At 47.3% G+C, this 18,802-nt stretch overlaps 1 protein-coding gene across 8 annotated transcripts in view; it reads right to left on the bottom strand.

Annotated features, from left to right (window-relative positions):
- CABIN1 (calcineurin binding protein 1) overlaps nt 1–18,802 on the bottom strand; it is a 291,790-nt gene that overhangs the window by 121,947 nt on the left and 151,041 nt on the right. The gene's annotated exons all lie outside the window — the stretch shown is intronic.

Raw genomic sequence — 18,802 nt, 5'->3', positions numbered from 1 at the left:
CACAAGTGTTTGATTGGGTTGAGGTCTAGGGACTGTGGGGGCCAATCCAGCACCTCTACTTCTTGATTACTGAACCATTTTTTTTTTGCCAATCTCGACGTATGCTTCGGGCTGTTTTCCTGCTGGAACACTATATGGTCCTTTTCATACTCCTTGTACTCAAGTATACAGAGTAATTAATCTTGTAGGATACTCACAAATTAGTTAGCACTGAGACCACCATCGATCCTGGTCAAGTATACAATGCCTTTGGCTGTGAAACAACCCCATATGATGAGGATTCCCTCCACCAAACTTCAGTTCCTTTAATTTCTCAATTCAAGAGCCCCTTTTTCTCTTGTTTCTTCCAGACCCATTTGCACCAATCAGAGCCTAATCAATTGATTTTCATCTAATTGCTCCAAATCACCCGTTCCCAATCTTCTAATGTCCACTCTTCGTACATTTTTGTAAACTCGACCCCACGCTTCTTATGACGATATTGAACTTGAGGCTTCATGTTTTTTTCAGGCCACCAATTCCTGACTTGCGTAACGCGTGTCGCGCGATGCTTGAATGGATGGCTGATTACGAAGCATACAAGTCACCTCCACTGCTGTGTCTGTCGTGCCAGAAGGGATAGACTTTGTGATAACTTGTTATCGCCGATATTTTTCATGGATGTACACCACTTGGCTTTTGAATGGCTGGACAAACTTCCTCATTTCTTTATCTATCGTTTCATTGGATGACACAGGTAATCATGGGTGTATGTTGCTTCGCTAGGAGGCTGACACTAGGCAAAAAAAAGAAAATAGCTCCTGCCCAGCAGTACTTACCCACCGACAGGCACAAAGTACCTCAGTTTAAGCTTAGTGTCTGTAGGAGGCAGACCTGGATCTGATCCCAGATCTGCATTTTTCCTTTTTAGGCATCTTGTGTGTTTTTATTAATCTTTTCTATTTGTCTTTCAGGTTGTTCTTCCTTAGGGTAACAGGGTATAATTTCTCACCATTTTACCATACTTATGCGACTGAGAGAGCAGTGTGGTGTCACCCACATAGCCCACTCTCAGGCCCGCAGGCAGGACTTAATCACCTGTCACCTTTACGGGTGCTTCAGGGTGATTCCCGGTGACGTGTCTTAGTCTTTTTCCTCCAAACTCCTCTCCTCGGAAAGGGCTGGGAGGAAGACCACCCCCTTCTTGTAAGGGGTTGATGCCGTCTTCTGCACCATCTGGAGACGGTGCGGGAAGGAGGATCACTGATTCCAGCGACCCTTTCCCATCCGAGGGCTCTTGATGTGATCCTCATCGCTGCAAAGACAAGGACCCACCGGAACATCCGGAGAAGGCAGGTATGTCTCCTTCCTCCGCAGTGGCAGGCGTCATCCCGGGCTACACTGTCCCGTCATCGTAAGGGGACAGGGCGGCGTTACTGGTAGGGATCACCCGGCAGCCGCAGCCATTTTTTCATGCCAGGGCTCAGTGTTATGAGCTCATTTTCTGCTCCACCAGCTGGGAGTTCTCCTTCCGTTCTCCCTCTGGTAGTGAGAGGAGGTAGTGAGGTTAGTTTAATTGGTAATGGTCTACCACCTGACGAGGAGGATAGTGATTGGATCTCTGGAGTATCAGACTGGATATAAGACAGCCAACGCCCTATCCTGTTGCTGGTGATTCAGTCTGTTTCTCAGGTCTTGGACTTCAGCTCTGCTCCAGTCATCTCAAGTTAAGTTTGTTTTTTTGCTAATGTTCACACTTGCTCTTGTTGGTCAACTCAGTTTTTGTGTGGTCAGCCAGCCCGGCTGGGCTGTGCTGAATTTCCACTCTTATTTATCTGTATTTGCCAATTTGTCTTTTTGTCCTTTATTAGATTGGCCTCTTTTTGCTCTTTCTTAGAATATTCCAGAGTGCTGATATAGTGGGAGAAGTCTAGTGACTTCAGGGTTAATTTTGTTATCAGAAGAGTTGGACATTATTTTTGGTAGGGTTTTTTGGCAGATTGCAGACAGTATCTTTCCTTTCCTGTCCTTTCAAGTTAGTTTGGCCCCATCATTTGCTCAGTCTATTTTTCTGCCTTTGATTGTGTTTTCATCTTGCTTCACCGTCAATACATGTGGGGGGGCTGTCTTTCCTTTGGGGTCTGCTCTGGGGAGTTTGTTTTCCTCTTTTCTTACTTTAGGCTTATTTAGCTCTCCGGTTGTGACGAGGCGTCCAGGACCACCGTAGGCACACTCCACGACTGCTTCTAGTTGTGTGTTAAGATCAGGGCTCTGCAGTCTGCATAGTTACCAACCTCTCTGGTTTTCTGAGACTTAGCGTGTTGCTTTTTTTCCTCCTCGGTGACCCATTCATAACAGCTCAGCACTTGTGCTAACTCCACCTCCCTTTGCGGGCCGCACCCCTTCCTTCTCTTCCTTTAGCCAGTCACCGTCGCGCGTTTAAATTGCGCTCTTTTTGTCCAAAAGGAGGCGTCTTCTCCTCTTTCAATTCTGTCCATGCCCCCCGCAGCGTGCGCTTTTTCTGCGCTTTTTTTTGCCGCTCCTGTCACGGAGCTTCCCCTTCCAGGCTGTTCACGCCCCCGGCGTGTCAGCCAATCAGGGGGGACCTTCGTTTTTGCTGGCCGGCAGATTGTCCCGGATGGTCACGCCTCCGGTGTGTCAGCCAATAGGACGCTTACTTTCTCTTTTGCTGGCAGGCAGATTACAGCGGTGTGGTGACACAGCCGAGGCTGCATCAAACTCATATTGTTTATCCTGCGCTCTCCGCAGACCTGCAGGACACTTTGCACAAAGGGGGACACAGCTTCCACAGTTCTTTCTGCTGGTCATCACTGGCAACGTGTAGGCTCTATTCCTTTTTGTCTTGGCTCCTCCACAGCAGTAACCCCAAGGCTCAAATTATGCCCAACCCTAGACAGGCTTCTTCTTACCGCTCTAAGCCCACTGTGATTCATTTTGCCTGTGCCCTTTGCAAAATAAAGTGGTCTTCAGGCCAGTCCTCCCCTTTCTGCCTGTCCTGCAGCCCCTCCTCCATGTCTGCCCCACAGGAGTCCTCCAACGCCCGGGATGAGAGAACTCTCTTCCCTCCGGAGTGGGCTGTTGCCATGTCACAATCGGTCTCCGACAAAAGTTTCACCGTCCCTGGTCCAGGTCTTGAAACGACTTCCGCATTTGTCTACTGCCACCAGTACTCCGAACACCTCTCACGGTGATTCGCACGCACCTGACCGCAACCTTCACAGGGACAAATCGGGCACAAGAAAAAGGAAACGAGTTCTTTCTGGTTCTTCTTCCAGTTCTCCGGGTTCCTCTGCATGCTCCTGGATGCATTCCTGGAGGTGGCTTTTGTGTCAGATGTGGATTCCCAGTCTAGGTTGGAGTCTAATACAGACCAGACATCAAAGACTCAGGATATGGTCAATAGCCTTATCCTGGAAATTACCCAAACTCTGAACCTAAAAGGAGGAGGAGGCACCTGCTCAGGAGAACTCAGTCTCCTTCAAACAGGTAAAATGTCCCTCCTGGAATTTCCCTAATCACAGGGAATTTGAAGCGATTATGTCCAGACACTGGTAACACACTGAGAAGCACTTCCCAGGAAGGAAGCAAATTGACATTCTCTATCCCTTTAGTCCAGACTTCATGGTGCATCCCTTAAGGATTCTACGGATAGACAGATAGCCAAAGATTCTAAGTCAGCTTCTGAAGCAGCTAGCGCCACCCTCTGTCTTTTTTTTGCCTCCACCTGGGTGGCAAAGTCCATGTCTGCCTGGGCAAGAATGCTTCGCCAGGGTATCTTAGCGACAGCTCCTCCGGATGAGATGGCAGATTTGGCAGACCAGATTGCCCATGCCGGCAAATATCTTTTGACCGCTTCCTTGGATGCGGCGGGTTGTTATGCCAGGGCTGCCAGCAATATTGTTGCTATACGTCGCATTCTTTGGTTAAAAGCGTGGAATGCAGATCCGCTGTCAAAGTAGTCCCTCACTGGCCTTGCCTTCCAAGGTTCTAGACTTTTTTGGGGCCAAACTAGATCAAATAATTTCAGATGCTACCGGCGGAAAAAGCACCTTGCTTTCCTAGTCCAAGTCTACACATCTTTTTAATAAGAGGAGGTCACTTCATTTTCGTTCCTTTCGGCCCTTCTCTGCTTCAAGAACTTCTGCCCAGCAGGACCGCTTTTCCTTCCAGGGGACAGAGAGAAGCCACAGTGTGACAAGTCCCCCCACCCGGGAATCTCTCCAGGGTGGGAGGCCGGGTTCCCCTCCTCCGAGAAGTGTGGATATCGGTGGTCGATGATGCCTGGGGCAGAGACATAGTCATTCTGGTTACAAAATCCGACTTTTCTTCCCCCCCAGGAAGATGTTTCTTTCTGTCTCGTCCGTCAAAACATCCGTGTCACGCGTCTTCCTTCCAAAAGAGAAGTTTTCATCCCTCTGCCAGGGGGTCCGCACTAAGAGGCCAGTTTCTCTCCCCCTGCGGTCATGCATGACAGTTCTGGGGAAGATGAATGACACCGTGGAAGCCTTGCCTTTTGCCCAGTTCCATTCCCGTTCTCTTCAACTGGCCCTCTGTCGGTTTAGGACTAGAGGACGGTCTCCATGGACCGGCCCGTGCTTCTGCCTCTCAAAGTGAGGCAGTCCCTGATCTGGTGGACGCTATCAGCATCAGTCCTACGAGCAGTCCTTCAAGAGACGTCCTTCCTTCCTCTCCGGTGGGGGTCATCACCACTGACGCCGGTCTCCTTGGTTGGAAAGCGGTTTTTTTCTTCGTCACACAGCTCAGGGTCACTGGAACGCCCTATAGTCGCTCACCTGGAGGTCAGGGCAATTTTTTCTGCCCTTCGCCGATGGCAGTTCCTACTCGCAGGCCAGCCGATCTGCATACAGTCGGACAATGCCACGGCCATGGGTTACATAAACCTTCAAGGCGGGGCTCGTAGCAAACAAGAATTCTGCGGTTGACGGAATGTCATGTTCCAGCCATATCAGCCATGCATATTCCGTGGGTAGAAAATAGAGCAGCTGCCGTTTTCAACCAGATATGCCAGGAATGGGGCAGACCGTTACGGAAGTGTTATACCCAAAAACCCACTGGTCTGCATACTGGGATATGTGAAGGAAATTGAAATAGTTATTAGTGCAAAGCTTGCTATAGCCAGACTACTATATGTAGCAAGGAAGCTGATTGCGAGGAACTGGATCAGGAAAGAACCACCTTCTGGGAGAGAGTTTGTGAAACAGGTGTCTTGTATCATCCGGCTGGAGGAAAGGACATATGCTAAAAGAGGCAATTCTAAAACCTATGAGAGGTTGTGGAATCCCTGGCTACAATACGGTACAGTTAACTGATGGGAGTGTGCTATATTTTACAATGCTGGTGTTGTGGATAGACCATTAATACCCGGACATAGGAACATTTCTGTTTTGTATGGTTTGACTGACAATATGGGTAAAAAGGATGACTAATGGTAAATTACGGTGTAAGAGAAATCTTATGGAGAAAAGAGTTATATAAGCTGTCTAGGGGGGGTGGGAGGGGGGAGAACAGGGATGTTCAATTTGTAAATCTATTGTTTGTGGAAGATTTACTGTATATTCTGTATTTTGAATTCTGATTAATAAAAATCTATTTGATAAAAAAAAAAAGGAATGGGGCAGACCGGACTTCGACCTGATGGCATCTAGCATGAACCAAAAGGTTCCTCAGTACGTAGCCAGGTCCCGGGATCCGCTAGCCATCGATTGCGATGCTCTAGTAATCCCGTGGTCTCAATTCCAACTGCCTTATCCTTTTCCGTCTTTCCCCTTGATTCCGAGAGTCGTGAAAAAAGATAAAGGCAGAAGGGATTCCAGCAATCCTGTTAGCTCCGGACTGGCCGAGATGAGCCCAGTTCGTTGAGCTGGTAAACATGCTCATGGACGTTTCCTGGAGGTTTCCAGAAAGTCCAGACCTTCTCTCGCAAGACCTCCTCTTCCACCAGAGTTCACTGTCTCTGAGGTTAACAGTCTCTGAGACTAACGGCATGCCGTTGACTTCGCAGTCCTGAGGGAGGCTGTTTTTTTCCCATCAGGTCATTCAGACCATGATTAGGGCAGTATATCCAATATCCCCGAGTACCTACCACAGATACTTGAAGGCCTTCTTCCGGTGAAGCAACAACAACAATTTGGTCCCTATGTCTTTTTCTCGATCTCAAGAAAAGACTTTTCTTCAAGGAGTCGCCCACCTGGCACCTTCTTATTGTCCTCCGATAGATCCATAGGACCTTAACCTTGTCCCTGGAGCACTCCAGCACACTTCTTTTGAGCCCATTCAAGACATTCCATTTTCTCTCCTGTCAAAGAAGATTGCCCTCTTAGTGGCTGGAAATTACATCCATCAGAAGAATTTCTGAGTTAGCGCCATTATCCTGCTGTTCTCCATTCCTGATTTTACATCAGGACAAGGTAGCTCTCAGACCTGTTCCTTCCTTCTTACCTTTCAAAGACTGTCATCTCTGAAGGTTGTCGTTAAGGGCTCCCTGCTTCCAAATCCACTATTTCCCATTGCATTCGTTCTGCAATATTGGAGGCATTCCGCGTTCAGGACAAACAGCCTCCTCTGGGGGTGAAGGTTCACTCCAATTGTGCAGTGGGAGATTCCTGGGCAGTTCATCAACAGGCCTCGTCTTTACGATTTGGTCATCCTTGCACAGCTTCGTGAGGTGTTTCAGGGTTCATACCCATGCCTCGTCTGATGCAGGCCTGGGAAGGACGGTGCAGCAGGCGGCAGGGTTACGCACCGGCCGGCCCAAGTCTGCTTCTTTGCCTTTTTTTCCTGGTTCCCACCCTAGGGACTGCTTTGGGACGCCCCATGGTTACCTGTGTCCCCCAAAGAAGCGATAAAGAAAGAGGGATTTTTGGTACTCACCGTAAAATCTCTTTCTTGGAGCCTTCATTGGGGGACACAGCACCCTCCCCTAACTGTTGGCTCTATTGGGCCTATGTACCTTTGTTGTTGGGTTGGTAAATATGTTGAGTTTTGGTTGCTTCTCGTACTGCTTTAACACCAACTGAGGTTCTTTGTGCCTGTCGGTGGGTGTATACTGCTGGGGAGGAGCTATTAGCGACAGCAGCATGCACCCATAGTTACCTACAGTGCCTACAAGTAGTATTCAACCCCCTGCAGATTTAGCAGGTTTACACATTCGGAATTAACTTGGCATTGTGACATTTGGACTGTAGATCAGCCTGTAAGTGTGAAATGCACTGCAGCAAAAAAGAATGTTATTTCTTTGTTTAATTTTTTTTTTTAAATTGTGAAAAGTTTATTCAGAGGGTCATTTATTATTCAACCCCCACCAGAATTCTGTTTGGTTCCCCTTAAGTATTAAGAAGTATTTCAGGCACAAAGAACAATGAGCTTCACATGTTTGGATTAATTATCTCTTTTTCCAGCCTTTTCTGACTATTTAAGACCCTCCCCAAACTTGTGAACAGCACTCATACATGGTCAACATGGGAAAGACAAAGGAGCATTCCAAGGCCATCAGAGACAAGATCGTGGAGGGTCACAAGGCTGGCAAGGGGTACAAAACCCTTTCGAAGGAGTTGGGCCTACCTGTCTCCACTGTTGGGAGCATCATCCGGAAGTGGAAGGCTTATGGAACTACTGTTAGCCTTCCACAGCCTGGACAGCCTTTGAAAGTTTCCTCCCGTGCCGAGGCCAGGCTTGTCCGAAGAGTCAAGGCTAACCCAAGGACAACAAGGAAGGAGCTCCGGGAAGATCTCATGGCAGTGGGGACATTGGTTTCAGTCAATACCATAAGTAACGTACTCCACCGCAATGGTCTCCGTTCCAGACGAGCCCGTAAGGTACCTTTACTTTCAAAGCGTCATGTCAAGGCTCGTCTACAGTTTGCTCATGATCACTTGGAGGACTCTGAGACAGACTGGTTCAAGGTTCTCTGGTCTGATGAGACCAAGATCGAGATCTTTGGTGCCAACCACACACGTGACGTTTGGAGACTGGATGGCACTGCATACGACCCCAAGAATACCATCCCTACAGTCAAGCATGGTGGTGGCAGCATCATGCTGTGGGGCCGTTTCTCAGCCAAGGGGCCTGGCCATCTGGTCCGCATCCATGGGAAGATGGATAGCACGGCCTACCTGGAGATTTTGGCCAAGAACCTCCGCTCCTCCATCAAGGATCTTAAGATGGGTCGTCATTTCATCTTTCAACAAGACAACGACCCAAAGCACACAGCCAAGAAAACCAAGGCCTGGTTCAAGAGGCAAAAAATCAAGGTGTTGGAGTGGCCTAGTCAGTCTCCTGACCTTAACCCAATTGAAAACTTGTGGAAGGAGCTCAAGATTAAAGTCCACATGAGACACCCAAAGAACCTAGATAACTTGGAGAAGATCTGCATGGAGGAGTGGGCCAAGATAACTCCAGAGACCTGTGCCGGCCTGATCAGGTCTTATAAAAGACGATTATTAGCTGTAATTGCAAACAAGGGTTATTCCACAAAATATTAAACCTAGGGGTTGAATAATAATTGACCCACACTTGTATGTTTAAAATTTATTAAAATTTAACTGAGCAACATAACTTTTTGGTTTGTAAGATTTATGCATCTGTTAATAAATCCTGCTCTTGTGTGAAGTTTGAAGGCTCTAACTTATTTGCATCTTATCAAACCTGCTAAATCTGCAGGGGGTTGAATACTACTTGTAGGCACTGTATGTCCCCCAATGAAGGCTCCAAGAAAGAGATTTACCAGTGAGTACCAAAAATCCTTCTTTTTATTCTTCCAACTGTTATGGCACTCACATGACGCAGTTTGAGCTGGATGATATGGTTTCTCTTTTTTTGGGAAATCTTTTTCATGGCTGCTCCCCGATTCAAACTATTGACCATTCACTTCTGAATCAATGTAATAACACACTGAGCTGTTCGGAAATGTGAGAACAGGTCGCAATTTGTAGTATACAGAAAGAAAAGTGGGATTTTTGGTACTTACCATAAAATCTCTTTCTTGGAGCCTTCATTGGGGGACACAGGTTACCATGGGTGTATGCTGCTGTTGCTAGGAGGCTGACAATATGCAAATAAGAAAAAGTTAGCTCCTCCCCAGCAGTATACAACTACCGACAGGCCCAAATTACCTCAGTTGGTGCAAAAGTAGTATAAGGAGCTACTACAAGAACTCAACCTATGTACCAACCAAAACAACGGCACATTGGCCAACATGGTACAACATTTAGGGAGGGTGCTGTGTCCCCCAACAAAGGCTCCAAGAAAGAGATTTTACGGTAAGTACCAAAAATCCCACTTTCTTTCTCGCTTCATTGGGGGACACAGGTTACCATGGGACGTCCAAAAGCAGTCCCAAGGGTGGGAAATAAATGCTGAGAGAAGGTTACTTAGGTCGGCCGGTGAGAGACCACCGCCTGCAGTATCTTCCTACCTAAGCCTGCATCAGCAGAGCCGTGAGTATCTACCTTGTAAAATCTCACGAAGGTATGGAGGGAAGTCCAGGTAGCAGCTTTGCAGACTTGCAAGGCCAAAGCCTGGTGACGAACGGCCCAGGAAGCTCCCACAGCCCGGGTAGAGTGAGCCCTCACCCCCGGAGGAGGCTGTTTGTTCTGGATGCGGTATGCCTCCAGAACCGCTGAATGAAGCCAACGAGCAATGGTGGATTTGGAGGCTGGAAATCCTTTCCGACGACCATCAGAGACGACAAACAGGGAATCGGACTGACGGAAGGGAGCAGTCCTAGCAAGGTAGATTCGAGTAGCCCTGACCAAGTCCAAACTGTGAAGGGATCTCTCCAAGGGATGAGCTGGATAGGGACACAGAGAGGGGAGGACGATGTCCTCATTGATGTGAAAGGCGGAGACTACCTTTGGCATAAAGGCAGGAACCGGTCTGAGGACTACCTTGTCATGGTGAAAAACTAGGAAAGGGGAACGGCAGGGCAATGCTGCCAAATCTGAGACCCTCCTAATCGAGGTGATGGCGACAAGGAAGGCGAACTTCCACGAGAGGAGGGAAAAAGAAATATCCTGAATCGGCTCAAAAGGCGCACGTTGGAGGGCGCCCAAAACAAGATTCAGATCCCATGGGTCGACCGGAGACTGGTAAGGAGGCGCTATGTGAGCGACGCCCTGAAGAAAAGTCTTAACCTGGGGTAGAGAAGCCATTTTCCTTTGAAAGAGGATAGCCAGAGCGGACACCTGACCCTTTAAGGTACTGAGGGAAAGGCTGGAGTCGAGACCCGTCTGCAGAAAACCCAGAACGAAGGGGAGAGAAAAGGTCATAGGAAACAAACTGTTGACCTCACACCACCGAAAGAAGGCTTTCCAACATCTGTGATAGATGCGTGATGACGCTGGCTTATTTGCCTTAATCATGGCCTGGATGACCTTGTGGGAAAAACCTGCGTCCCTCAGTTCCGCGGCCTCAGCGGCCATGCCATTATATTCAGAGACCGAGAATTCGGGTGGAAGACGGGCCCTTGCGATAGAAGGTCTGGACGGTCTGGTAGCCTCTAGGTAACGTCGGAGAGCATGTTCACTAGCTCCGCATACCAGGCCCTCTGTGGCCAGTCCAGAGCTACTAACAGAATGGGGACCCCTTCTGCCTTTATCTTTTTTACGATTCTTGGGATCAGGGGAAAGGGGTGGGAACAGATAAGGCAAGCGAAACTGGGACCATGGGATCACAAGAGTGTCGCAACTGACGACCATCGGATCCCGAGACCTGGCTACGTACCGGGGAACCTTGTGGTTTGTTCGAGACGCCATGAGGTCGACATCCGGAACGCCCCACCTCAGACAAATTTGGTGGAAGACGGCAGGGTTGAGTGACCACTCGCCTGACACGAGCCCTTGACGGCTCAGGAAATCTGCTTCCCAGTTGTCCACTCCTGGAATCTGGACGGCTGATATGGCGGGGACATGGCTTTCCGCCCAACGCAGAATCTTCGCCACCTCCAGCATGATCTGCTTGCTGCAAGTTCCGCCTTGGTGATTTATGTATGCCACAACCGTGGCATTGTCCGACTGGATGCGGACCAGCTTCCCCGCGAGGGTGGACTGCCAACGGATGAGGGCAAGAAAGATTGCCCTGATCTCCAAGAGATAGATTGGAAGGAGAGCTTCCTGAGCATCCAAGCGGCCCTGCGCTGTCAGATGGAGAAAAACCGCTCCCCAACCCAGGAGACTGGCATCGGTGGTGATGACCTGCCATCGAATGGGAAGGATCTCCCGCGTAGGACCGAGTTGGGAAGCGTCCACCAAGTTAGGGATTGCCTCACGTTGAGAGGCAGAAGCACTGGACGGTCCAGGGAGATCATTGTCTTGTCCCAAGCAGACAGGAGGGCCATCTGGAGAAGGCGGGAGTGAAACTGGGCATACGGCACTGCTTCCATGGAGGCAATAATGTTCCCCAGGACTCTCATTCAGAGCCGAAGGGGAAGAGGGACCAGGCGCTTTAAGAGTTCTGATCCCCTGTCGGAGGGACGAAAGTTTCTTCTTTGGAAGGAAGACTCGACCTTGCTTGTATCGAATTCCATGCCCAGGAATACGAGACGCTGAGTTGGGATCAGGGTAGATTTCTCTTTGTTGATTATCCAGCTGAGATGACAGAGCATGTCCAGAGTGATCTGGAGGCTGTGATCGCAGTCCCGGCGAGATGAACCCTTGACCAGGAGATCGTCGAGATAAGGGATTATAAGAATCCCCTTTGAACGAAGAATGGCCATGACCGCCGCCATGATCTTCGTGAAGACCCTGAGGGCAGACGCCACACCGAATGGGACAGTTGTGAACTGATAATGGCACTCCTGTATGGCAAACCTGAGGAACCTCTGATGCTGCACACAAACAGGAACATGCAAATAAGCGTCCTGAAAGTCCACAGAGCAAAGATATTCTTCCAGCTCCATGGAGGCGATCATCGACTCCATTCAAAAGTGGCGGACCCGAAGGTGACGATTCAACTGTTTGAGGTCCAAGATCGGGCAAAGAGAACCGTCCTTTTTTGGGACTACGAACAGGTTTGAGTAAAACCCGGAAAACCATTCGTACCAAGGAACGGGTACAATGACTCCTGAGTTTAGGAGGGAAGAGACAGCCTGGGAAAGCCCTGGGGCATGAGAGGGCTGTTTTGGTGGAAGAGAGAGGAAGAAACGTCTTTTTGGGACGAAGAAAATTCTATTTTGTAGCCTGATGTGACAATCTCCCGGACCCAGGCGTCATCGACCGCCGCCAACCAAGTTTCTTTGAAAAGAAGAAGCCTGCCTCCCACCCTGGAAAGATTCCCAGGTGGGGGGTGACCTGTCATTTAGAGGAAAATCTGTGGCCGCGAGAACTGGAGGACTTAGAGGGGCGGCTTCTAGACCTCCAGCGAGGGGCAGGTTTGAAGGAAGGTTTCCGTCTTTCTCCCTGTGCGGAAGAATGGTCCTGCTGAGAGGATCCGCCGGAGGAAGAGAAGGGCCGAAAAAGCTGGGGGCCCTTTCAGTTGAAAAGGCATCTTGGCCTGGATTGGGGCAGAGAAGTACTCGTAGCATCCGAGATGATCTGGTCTAGCTTAGCCCCAAACAGCCTGGCGCCCTGGAAAGGTAGGCCAGGGAGAGATTTTTTGGAGGCTGGATCTGCGTTCCATGCCTTCAACCAAATGATGCGGCGAATAGCAATAATGTTGCTGTTTGCTCTTGCTGAGCAAGCAGCATGCAGGGAGGCATTCAACAAGTATTTACCCGCATGGGCAATTTGGTCTGCTAAATCTGCTAGCTCTTGTGTGGGAGCTGCCGCCACTATGCCTCGATGAAGTATCTTGGCCCAGGTGGATATTGCTTTCGCCACCCCTGAGGAGGCAAAGTTTGGACAAAAAGAAGCGCCTGACGCCTCAAAGGCTGATTTGGCTAGAGACTCGATCTGTCTGTCCGTAGCGTCCTTGAGGGACGCCGCATCAGGAATGGACAGGACTTTGTGAGATGCTAAGCGTGACACCGGCGGGTCCACCTTAGGAGATTCTGACCATTTGCTGACAAGGTCAGGACTAAAGGGGTAAAGGATGTCCAGACGTTTCCTTCCCGGGAAGCGCTTCCCGGGATGCTCCCAGTGTCTAGAGGTAGTGACCTCAAACTCGTGATTGGGAAAAAGCTTGGAAGGACGTTTTACCCATTTGAGTGAAACGGATTGATCTTGAGCAGTAGCATTTTCCTCCTTTATTTTGAGTGTTTGAACAATAGCCGAAATAAGGCTGTCTACCATGTCCTGCGTTCTAGAGGTGTGATCTGCATAAGAGTCAGACTCTGACAGAAAGGCTATGTCTGACCCGATGTCCGCCTCCGAGGAGGGGGGAACGGGCAGAAAGGGGCATCCGTGGTGCTGTTGAATCTGAGGAGGAGCTAGACAGAGTCTGCTTCCTAGACCTTTCTCCTGATCTGTCCCTGTGGAGGTCGTGGTCAGGTGCGTGCGAATCACGATGGGAGGTGTTCGGAGCGCTGGTGGCGTTAGAAAGATGAGGCATACGTTCCAGGACCTGTACCAGGGATTGTGATATTTTTGTGAGGTCTGATACGGACTGAGACATGGCAACGGACAGACCTGATACCGACTGGGACATGGCAAGATCCCACTCCGGAGGTGGGGGAGTGCTCTCATCCACGGCGTTAGAGGTGTCCTGAGGGGCAGACATGGTGAAGGACTGCAGGACGGGCAGAAAGGACACGGCTGGCCTGAAGCCCACTTTCTCTTACAGTGGGCACAAGCGTAGTGAACTACCGTAGGGATATAGCCAGAGGCCCCTGCAGGGTTGGACATAGGTAGAGCGTATGTGAATACTGCTGAGGGGGGCTAACCGATGGCCAGAGGAGAGGAAAGCAGAGCCTACCAGACACCCAGCGATGCAGCAGCAGTAGCGCAGGTAGCTGTGTCCCCCGCCGGAACTCTGAACAGGAGGCCGGTATTGAGTCCCTCGGGAGAGAGAAGACTCTGCAGGAGCACAAGATGGAGGTTGTGCGCTCAGAGCCACGAGACACGCTGAACGGAGGGCGGGGTAACCAACTTAGGGACCCCCTGTAATTGGCCAGCCAGGCCGAGCGCGCTGAAAAAGAAGGGGGCGTGCCCGGCCGAAGGAACTGAAAGCAGCGTCCCAATAGGCTGGCACGCCTGTGGGGGCGTGACCAGCCTGTTATGAGCATAATGTCAGTGTCGGGACAGGCAGGGGGCGTGTCCAGCGCTGTAAACTGAAAGAAATAACAAATAGTAACTTGGCACTCAACTTGAATGATCCTTTTTGAAAGAAAATTTTATTATGTGCAGTCTCAGAAATGTTTCGGCCCACAACAGGCCTTCATCGGTCTGCCGACTGATGTCACAGTGTGGTGACTAAATGCAAGTCCAAAATTTCGTATATATTGATTCCTGCTATCAAGGTTGGTGCAGGTGTGCACTGTGCACTCACTTGATACTGTTTGCGTATGGGCTGGTAAACTAGCCAGACTCAATATAAATTGATTTTGGTGCGGTATCTATCTCCTTGGATTCAAATTAGGATGATGACGATCGATGACGTTCTTATTACATGGGAGAGCTCCCATGATACCTTATCCAATTTGCAAATTGAACTAAACCAAAATGTCTATGGCCTTTTCTTTACCCCCACAATCAGTTCCACCATCATCAATTTTTTTCTAGACGTAACTGTAGAGGTGGATTCCAATAGCTTTCTATCCCTAACAAGCTGCCACCCTCCAGCATGGCTATTGAACATCCCTAAAACTAAATTTACTTGTACCCACAGGAACTGTATGGATTTAATTGACTATACTGAGGAAGCAAAATTCCTAAAGGAACAATTCACCAGTAAAGGTTATAATGCAAATTCATTAGAAGCCACAATAAAGGAAGTTCAAACAAGGACAAACTTGATCAATACTAAGAGAGTATTACCAACATTATATAATAATAATCTAATTGCCTATTAATACACCTATACTTTCACACAACCTATTCAAAATGAAAAAATTGAAAATAAATATCTAAAGTATATATATAAAAAAAACAGAAAAATGTGGTGCTAGGGCATTTTTACCAGATTTCTCATGGGAGCTTAAATGTACATTATATATAAATAATTTTTGAGTCGCTTGGGCTTATGTTAAAAGTATTGTATACTCACAACAAGCAAATTAGTAAGGCTTCCAGATCATAATCTGGTTAGTGAAATATATGCCCTATAATTTTATAAGTTTAGAAATTTTCTTTATATGCAAGTCTAGGGTTGAGCGGACCTGTGGAAGTTTGGGTTCTGGTACCTGACTGAACTTTAGTTCAAAGTTCGGTTAGGTTACCAGAACTGTACTCGAACCTTAACCCAAACCCCATTGAAATCAATTGGGACCCGTAAAGAAAACATCCCTACTGGTGGGGTTTCAAGCTATAAATCTTCTCCTGTGGCTCATATAATGCCTCATATGGCTCATACCCTGACAAAGTGGAACAGAGATTCCCCAAAAAGCATAAGTTTCTAGACCCCACAGGATCCCGTAGGAAGCACATGTGGCATGCTACAGCCGCTTCTGCCCTCACGGTTATCAGGGACACTACTGGCCAGGGACCCTTACTTCACTCGTTACTCTGAAGACTTCAGCATCTCACTTTACCGAGCACTGCAGACTGACAGCAGGAGACTGTGCGCATCGGAGCGCGCACAGGAGATCAGCAACCCACACCCTCCATCATAATTTTACGGACCTAAACAAGGGACCAGCCTAACAAGCTGTATGTTTGACTGCACAAATTATATATAAATCATTGCTTACTATGAAATTATTCGGCATTAACACTACACCACATGTAGTAGCTCTATTCATTTGGAGTGGACTTCCATTCCTACTGAGGAATGCTACATCTATTAAACCGTTGCATATTAACCCTTTTTCTGCATGTATAATTTGTCAGCATAGAAAGTATTTTTTTTTTTTTTTACAAATCTTATCTATTTTACACAAAGAATTATCATAGATAACACTTTCTCTTGTGTGGGTTTCCTTTCTAACATAAGTCTATATATTCATATAATTTATATATGCGTCTCTACTTCGTCTGCCACCTTACATCTATTAGCGCGACAGCATCACTTATTTATACATTAACAGGTTCTTACTTGCGGGCCATCACACACAACCCATTGATCTGTCAGCAACTTCTAGAAGTTTCTATCAATTTGGGGGCCAGTGTATTTGCATATTTTATATTTTATATGACATGTATCTTGAACATGTTTTGGCAAAAAGCTAAATGCCAAAACATGTGTCTCTGTCCAAATATTTGTAGAAAATGATTGCAGCTACACGCTTTGCTATACACATGTGCACTTCCTTTGTGTGCATTAGAACGACAAAAAAAAAAAGAGAATAAGAGGGCAAATTGAATATAATTTCACACAAAACTTCAAAAATGGCCCAGCCAAAATTGTTGGCATCCTCAACTTAATATTCGGCTGCATGCCCTTTGGAATAAATAACTACAATCAATCGCTCCATGTAAGCATCAACAAGCTTCATACACCTTTCAACTGTAATTCTGGACCACTCATCTTTTGCAAAGTGCTCCACGTCTCTCATATCTGAAGGCGCCTTCTCCCAATAGCAATTTTAAGATCTCTCCACAGGTGTTCACTGGGATTTAGATCCTGACCCATTGCTGGTCACTTCAGAACTCTCCAGAGCTTTGTTTCCATCTATTTTTAGGTGCTTCTTGAAGTATGTTTGGGGTCATTCTCCTGTAGGAAGATTCATGACCTAGGACGCAAACTCTGCTTTCTGACACTGGGCACTACATTGCAACCCAAAATCCTTATGTAATCTTCAGATATAATGAAGCCTTGCACACAGTCAAGACCCACAGTGACAGAGCAAAACAACCTCAAAACATCTTTGAACCTCCACCATATTTGACTGTGGGTACAGTGTTCTTTTCTTTGTAGGCCTAATTTCGTTTTCAGTAAACAGTAGAATATTAGAGCTTTTTGGTAAAGCATTTCTTGGTCTCATTTGTCCACAAAACGCATTCACAGAAGGATTTTGGCTCACATACATTTTGGCAATCTGCAATCTAGCATTTTTTAGGCTATGTGTCCACAGTAAGGTCTTTAAATGCTCAGAAAACGGGTCTCCTTCCCAGAAAACGCACGTTTTTGCCGCGATGTTTGCACGTTTTTTGCGCAAAAACTGCGCGTTTTTGATGCGTTTTTTTCCGCGCGTCTTTTGGACTATAGGATATAGCCAAAAACGCGGACCTAAGCGGAAATTAATGAACATGCTGCGTTTCCTTAGCGGTAAAAAACGCATCCATTGGCACAAAAAGGCCAAAATACATTAAAATGAATGGAATGCTTCTTTTAAGCGTTTTTGATGCGGTTTGACCCTGAAAAACGCACCAAAAACGCTTAAAAAAACGCAACGTGGGCACACAGCCTTAATGTCTCTGTGTCAGCAGTGAGGTCTTTCTGAGTCTCCTGCAATAGCGATTTATTTAAATGTTGACGGATAGTTCGTGCTGAGCATGTAGGACAGATTAAATTTCTTTGGAACTTGATAGATGCTGATTATTCACCATGCGTACTATTTTACGTTGCAACCTTTCGTCAATTTTTCCGACTGCTCATCCATGCTCAGGTGGAATATCTACAGTGCCATAGGTTGTAAACTTATTGATTATGTTGGGTAAAGTGGACAAAGAAACATCAAGAGCTCAGTAGATGGACTTGAGAACCAAAATTATTGAAAAATATTAATCTCAAGATTACAAGTCCTCAAAGAGTTCTATTCTCTTCTTTCAGTTCTCCCTGCTTAAAGGTGGATCACATTTCCGTTTTTGACGTCCGTCAAACTCCGCTGTTTTGCAAAAAAAACGGATCCGCCATTTTTTTTTGGCAGATAGGTTTTTTCCCAGATAATTTTAGCGGATCCGTCCAAAAAAACGGATCCGGTAGCATCCGTTTGTGGCAAAACGGAAACGGATCCGTTTTTTCACTTTGGCGGACGCCAAAAAAACGGAAATGTGAAACAAGCCTTAGTGTGGCACACAGAAATACAATGCAAAGATTGAGTGAACATCTCCCATTTTTATCTGGTTTCATGTATGATTTTCATATTGCCCGCACCTGTTAGGCTGGCATCACATTAGCCTTTGGGTGCGCAGCGTTTGATCCGCATAGATCCGCCTGCGCCATGCGTACATATACTGTATTTAACATGGTGTATGCGGGACATGTGTTTGCATGCTTTTGCGTACATATGCGTCGTTTTGCGGTGTGCGGCGGTGTCAAGCAAACACAACATGTTGCATTTTTTGAGGTGTCAAAAATCCGTCAAATATGCGGATGAGTGCGTAAAAAAAAAAACCTGCATTACTGTCTATGGGAACACATTGGTACATAAGGACATGCGTAAGCATGCGTTCGATATGCATGCGTTCTTCAAAATGTAAATAGAAATCCCATGAGACACGCCCATTTTTGTCTGGTGTCATATCTAACGCATGCGCATAAACACAAACGCATGCAAAAACGCATTTTTTTTCCGTCATGCATAAGATGGTGCGCATAAAAAACGCTGCGTAAACATGCATTTAACAAGCGGTTTTGCATGCATTTGTGCATGTGGATGATACCCTGCGGACTCAAACGCTAATGTGAACCTAGCCTTACTTGTCATATGTGAGACTGAACGAGCCAACAATTCTGACCGGTCCATTTTTGGGGGTTTTGTGTGAAATTATGTTTAATTGGCTGCCAACACTTTCAGCCATGACTGCACACT

The sequence above is a fragment of the Dendrobates tinctorius genome, unplaced genomic scaffold (assembly GCF_039654945.1).
Source record: "Dendrobates tinctorius isolate UK_male_01 unplaced genomic scaffold, ASM3965494v1 ptg000265l, whole genome shotgun sequence".
In the NCBI taxonomy this organism is placed as follows: Eukaryota; Metazoa; Chordata; class Amphibia; order Anura; family Dendrobatidae; genus Dendrobates; species Dendrobates tinctorius.
Note: the sequence above shows the minus strand (reverse complement) of the source record. Positions and strands in the feature narration are given on the sequence as shown.